The sequence below is a fragment of the Adiantum capillus-veneris genome, chromosome 26, assembly GCF_014529385.1.
Source record: "Adiantum capillus-veneris isolate H3 chromosome 26, ASM1452938v2, whole genome shotgun sequence".
Taxonomy (NCBI): Eukaryota; Viridiplantae; Streptophyta; class Polypodiopsida; order Polypodiales; family Pteridaceae; genus Adiantum; species Adiantum capillus-veneris.
In genome coordinates, this window is record NC_140956.1 from 14672999 (window position 1) to 14679832 (window position 6834).

The 6834-nt window shown below is 41.3% G+C and overlaps 1 pseudogene; it reads right to left on the reverse strand.

Annotated features, from left to right (window-relative positions):
* Positions 1–284: 284 nt before the first annotated feature.
* Positions 285–6042, reverse strand: LOC147423034 (uncharacterized; annotated as a pseudogene).
* Positions 6043–6834: the final 792 nt, after the last annotated feature.

Genomic DNA, 6834 nt, shown 5'->3' on the forward strand with positions numbered 1-6834 from the left:
AGTTTGTTTCTTTGAATTGTTTTTGATAACTAGATTTGTTATTTCTAGCAAATTAAATTTATCTATCAGCGTGGTGAAAGGACATGAGTGGAGTTACATCCACTACTTGCGTGCCGGAAAGAACACATCTCGATTGAAATCCAAGACTTGCAACCACAAGTTCATTGGTAATGTGACCAAAATCAAAGAGCATCTGTTTAAAGTCCCTAGTAATGTGTCAGAGTGTACGGCTCCGCCAAGAGAGAGAGAGAAATTTCTTGCAGCTAAAAAGAACAGTGCTACTTTTAAACAGGCTGCAACGGATGTTGAAATGTCTCTTGTCGATGAGAGGGTATAGCATGTACCTGTGGAAGCAAATGATCACACCCTCAGTCCATTCCTCTTCATGGACATGCTTCAACATAAGAAGCAATAGATCCTAGCTCAGTTTAAGTTAGTAAATCATCATCCAATGGACAAATACTATATGAAGCATTAAATAATCAATGGCTGCCTGAGTTACGCTTGAAATGGAAGCAAGATTTTGTGGCGTGCGGTATACCATTCAATGCTATGCGCAACCACATATTTCATGATGCTTTAATGAGTACAACCAGAAAAGGGTTTGTGCTTCCTGATTATAATAAGATGCGCATAGAGTATCTAGATAAAGTGAAAGACGGTACTGAAGCCATCCTCAAGTGCATGGTGGTAGACTTTGTTCTTGCATATGGTTGCACCATAGTGTTGGATGGATGGACCAACTGTCAGAAGAATCCACTCATCAATGCGATGCTTATCAACCCTAGAGGGTCCATATTTGTAGAAGCCATTGACACCTCTTTAAAAGAGAAGACTAGCGATTATCTAGCAAGGATATACAAGCGTGCCATAACAAAGGCAAGTGGGCCAAATAATGTGACTACAATTGTCAGAGATAATGAATCCAATTACAAGGCTGCAAGGAGAGCTATCCAAGTTAAGTACCCAAAGATTACTTTGGTACCATGTGCAGCGCATACTCATAATTTTCATTAAAAGACATTGGTAAAATGGCCGCCATAAAACAAACACTACTGGTGGATGCAAATCATGTGGTGAAATTTATTAGAGAGCATCAATTTTGTATGCTCTTTTTCAAACAAAATCACCCAATAAAACTTTACAGACATTTTGTGCAACAAGGCTTGCAATCGCATACTATGATCTTGTCACTTTGCAAGAATTGAAGCCTGCTTTGATTGAGAAATGGTAGCCAATAGACGATAGGATGCTTAGCTCAGCAAGTATCCTAGCTACCAAGAGGCAACTACAAGATGTGAAAAGCATGTGAGATTATCAGCTTTTTGGTGCAATGTAGAGAGAATTGTCACCCTGGGCAAACCATTTTTAGATCTTTTGCAAAAAGTTGCCAAAGACTCTTTCATCTTTGGTCAAGTTTCTTGGTATATTTCAAAGGAATTATGCAAAGTAAGAGAGCTAATTCCTTTGCACTGCCGATGATTTCAAATAGGTGCTGGCGCACAAAGTGGTTTGGACATAGCTTCTTGCACTCTTTGAAGCTAAGAGGATCGCCTTACAACTTAGACTCGTCCTCTTAGATTCTAGCAATAGCTTTGAGGTATTTATTTTGGCCATAGTGCTCTCTCTCTCTCTCTCTCTCTCTCTCTCTCTCTCTCTCTCTCTCTCTCTCTCTCTCTCTCTCTCTCTCTCTCTTTCTCTTTCTCTCTCTTCTTGTAGATCGCCTATGCTTTAGCGTGAATCATGTTGCAGGAGTGTAGATCATTGTGTAGATAGTCGTGCGCATGTAGATACTTCAGGATCTAAAGAACACCATTTGACTACCATCTCCATTGCACTCTTTTATCCACTACTCTACATGGCCGCCATTCTAAAAATGTGAAATGAGCATTGGACGCTCTATGTGGTAAAACTTGTCAAGTGGATAAATAATGCCGCAATGAGCAATGTCCATGCCAGTGGATTTTGAAAATCTTCACCGCCTACAGTGAATGTTTAAATGCATGATGAGTGACACCTACATGCTTCATGTGTGCCCATCTCCCTTCTCTAAGATGTGAAGCATGTTTGTTAAAGATTGTAGTTTCTGGTAAAAGATACAATATAGAGGGGATTTGAGACTGATCCAGAGCGAGAGTGACACTAGCAATAGACTATATTCTAATGGTAGCTTCTGGCTCTTTGTGGCAGCATCAAAAGAGCTAGCTTCCACTCTTGTTCTCTTTGTTGCTCTTTCCAGCTTCTCCTTGCTCTTGAACTCAGTATACAATTATTACACAAGTTGTATGCGAGTAGCTATGCTTGGAAAAGTAATGATTTCATGATTTTTTAGATCCTGAAAAATCTTTGCGATCTATCCATTAGACTACTTGACCAAGTTCAATAACACACCTAATGTCATTAGAGATATGTCAAAAGCAGTAGGGGTAAATACGAGCTGGAGCTGCTCAAATAAAGATTTGCTAAGGCCTCTGTGAGATGGTAATAATGTTCCATATTAGAGGGGTTTACACAACGACAAATCTTAGACTCTAACATGTAATGAAAGTGACGTACTATAACTTTGAAGGCGAGCTTTTGTTGATTTTTCACCATCTTGGTGTCCGACATATCTACAAGATATAATTTTAAGATGTTATAAGAGGAGAGGGAAAACTATCAAAATCGTGTCATGCACTACAAGAGGTTATGTGCACTTGTGACGCTTTTAGCGATAGAAATACATTGGGTTTTTATACTCCTCAGTGTCGCTAATAGCATTGCTACGGGAACGTCGCTATATGCGTCGCTATCCGCGTCACTATATGCATTGCTATCTACATCACTATATGCATCACTACATAGCGATGCAGATAGTGACGGTTGCATGCATCCTATAGCGACGCTCATAGTGATGTTGCAAAGCCTTATATAGCGACGCCCAAGAGTAAATTTTTTTGGGTGGTAGGGCATTGAATGCCCTGCCACCCATCAACCATATTGAATGTTTCAATAATAGATAAACCTAAATGAATCCAAGATAAGCCCATACTCACCTTTGAAAGAACGTGCAAGGTATAGATCCAAAGTAGTCACTCACAAGACAATATAACCATTAACTCCAGCATGCATAGTATTGTTTGCAGCATAAAGATACAAAATTGACAAAAGTAATTGCACAAAAGTAAATTGACAAGAGTAAATTGACAAAAGTAAATCAATGACAATTATACACATCATAGGCAAAATCACATGATTGTTAAGCTTTGCAAATATAATAGTTAAAACACAATTGTCATTATTGAGAAAACATGGTTTTCCAATAGTTACAAAAAGAGGTATACACGTCATCTCAATATACAATCTATGACAAAAGCAAACTAATGCAGTCTGGCTACGGCCACGGCTAGACTGGCACCATCTAATCAGATGTCTCATCGCATCCAGGCGGCGTATCTGTCGGATTTTGCAAAAGAAAAAATAAGATGTACTTTCTGTAAGTGTAAACATATACTTAATTACAAAACAATTTATTTTCTTAGCTTATCATTAAAATACAACAAACGTAAAAGAGTAAAGTGAAATACTAACCATGCTGCCGCGAGAACGCAGAATGTCTATCAGGGCATTTAAGCCCTTTCTGCCTGTGTACTTGCGCTTGTATGGTGTGGGGTCACGTCCTGTCATCGATCACTGTTCAAAACATACAAGAATGCATTATGTTAGAATTTAAAAGTACAAATAGATGTAACTATCAAACCTAAAGAGCAACGCAAAAACACTTACAAAATTGGCCTCAAATGATGCCCACCCGCCGCTCCCCAAGTGGTGCAAGCTCCCTGCCTCTACTCGTGCTTTGGCTACCTCCTTTACTTGTCAGGATTCTCATGTGCTGCTCGCTTCGTATCCTTCCAATCCTCTTTGGCCACCCAATCTAGTCTATTCTACCCATGCTTTATTGCTTTTTGTACTTTAGAACGCTTGTGTATGTGTGTGTGCTTGTAGTATTCACGCATTCAAACCTTCATCAGGTCTTCATTAAAGCGCTCATCCCGACTTGACAGGGGAAACTTGTCATGCAGCATGTTGATGACTCTCTCTTTCGATTCACTTGGCACTTCACTCCAGGTGTTTAGTATGTAGTGTCTAAACACCTAAGAGGAAAGACCGCCCATGCATGAGATCACCTTCTTGCCTTCGTCATCCAAGATGATGCCGCCGCTGATGTTGATCGAGTACAGCAAGCCCTCTCGCCTGTGACACATGAACCTGGGTGTCTTGGTAGGGGTCTCTAGTGGCATCTCAATGGGGGTACGGATGTCAGGTGTCTCCAATAGAGTCTGGGCTCCGAAGCGAGGAGTGTCGACTGGGGTGACTCCCGGAGGAGTAGCTAGTGGTGTTTAGCCAAGAACGGCCGATAGCCGTGCAAAACCTGGCATAGATGGTGATGTCGTGATTGGTGTGTGGGTGGGCAAAGAAGAGGAAGGTAAGGAGCCTCGTCGAACATGATGTGGTGTCGAGGCATTAACGGTAGCATCCCCATAGCAACCGTCGCCGCCACCACTAGAGCGTCGGTGCCTCGACGAGTGTGAAGATCGTTTCGTTGACACCAGAGATTCGGAGCTTGCTGAATGCTGCAAAACAGAGGGAGATGCTGAAGGAGTGGAACAACGTGATCGTGCTCCAGAGCGATGGTGGTCCTTGTGGGGTGACAAAGAAGAAAGAAACTCATCATCATTCATACCTGCATTACACACACGAACATTTAATCTTAATATTGAATGGAGAAGCAAACATGGATAAATTGTAATCTATACTATAGATAATAGGGAGAGGGATTCTTGTGTGTGTAGAGAGAGAGAGAGAGAGAGAGAGAGAGAGAGGACTCATAAAGGAGGAGGGATTCGTGTGTAGAGAGACTCCTATGAAGTTATTGTGCATTTGTCTCCCGTGTGCATTCTACATATCTTGTAAAAGGATGAAAATCATACTGCGATGGAGACTGAGGTTGCAATTGCGAAAGAGATGATCCGTCCCTGTTCATAGATGCTGCTCGTAACTCATGATTCTCTGGAAGATACGCTTGATGATCTTCGTAGATTTTCTTCTTCAATGAGGGCGCCCAACGTGCATTAAGTCTAGGTCCACATGTGATACATGCTCCGTATCCGCTTGTTTGAAGCCCTGCATGTATACACATGAAAATAGATAAGATTAAGAAAAACCAAGGTTTACACTGTTTGAGTTTGAATGTAAATCACCTGAGCATTCTTCTAGTCCGGGATAGTCATGCATGGTCCACATTAGAATGCCTCTGATCAAAGAATTCCGTCAACCTGTGTGTCATCTCATATCCACCACTTCTATGCCAATCCACAATTGTTGTAGCTCTTCCAATAGTGGACAAAGATACACATCCATATTCTTCACTTTATACCACTCCGGCACAATCAAGCTTAGCCACAGGTGCCCCTTCTTGGTAGTCAACCACGGGGAAATGTTGTAGTTGACAATGATAACGTGCCATACAGTACTGTAAGATGTTGATCTCTAACCAAGTGGATTTACGCCATCCATAGCCAGGCCTATGCGCAAATTTTGAGCTTCGCGGGCAAAATCCGGCCATGTATCATCTATATGTTTCGAGGCTGTGCAATCTGTAGGAATCCATAACAGAACATCCGAAGATCTATTCTCCTCATGCCATGATACTAGGGCGGCTATGGACTTACATTCAAAGAAATGCTTGATGTGAGGAAGCAGAGGAAAATGTCACAAAAACTTTTGTGGAATTTTTGTTCCGTGGAGATCTACTCGATATCTCTTGGAATCAAATTTCGAACACTTCTCCATGTCTATGTATTCCCCTCTGAGAAGAATGCAGTCGTTATGACAAGTGTGAATCGAAGTGTAATCCATCCCCAAGTTTCATAAGATCTTTCTTGCTTCCTCTTTGGAATCTGGCATCACATTATCAGCTGGCAGTATGTGCTCTTTGAGCAATCTACACAACAAAATAAATGTAGTACACTTGTGTAAGTAATCTATCAGATCATTATACATCTAGAGTTTTTTATTGAAGTAAACACATTGTAATAGATCATCTGAAAAGAGTTGTGATGCTAGTGTCACTCCAACTTTGCCTGCATGTTGAGAAGAACCAGGAGCGCCTTCAATCTAGACACACGTGCTCTATCATACAATGGCGTATCGGCTTCACTTTTCATATCATCATAGATAAGCATTTTTGAATCCATGATCATCTCGATCATTTCATCGATCTTGGGCTCAAACATTGCCTCATTGGGAATGTGGTCTGCATGATAATCCTCCGAGATATCAGAGGCTACATCTTGTGACCTCATGTATGCTGCTTGACCAAAGCACCTGCGAACACGTCTATTGGGTTGCAAGATTGCTGCATGTTGGCCAGCATCACAGTCCAACGAGTTATAATTGGCAACAACTCGATCTATAATAGATGGATCAAACTTGCCAATTTGCAAACGTACTGCAAAGAAATGCATATTGTCCGTCGCACAGCGTGATTGCATTGATTACAAGGACATAAGATCCTTGTTGAGAGATAGGTGTTTTGGTTGGATGGCCCCACATCCTCATCACTACTCATAATGAATGTAAAAACCTTGTAACCTGGACATAAATTTAATCTTCTATTGGCATCCTCCGTCTCTCTCTCTCTCTCTCTCTCTCTCTCTCTCTCTCTCTCTCTCTCTCTCTCTCTCAGAACTGAAAAAACTGTCAAAACTTTGCGTTTTTGTTGCCGACTTGAAGGCAATGTCAGACAAAACTCGCAAGGGTGGAAAAGCCACACTCGCCATGGAGAATGATACA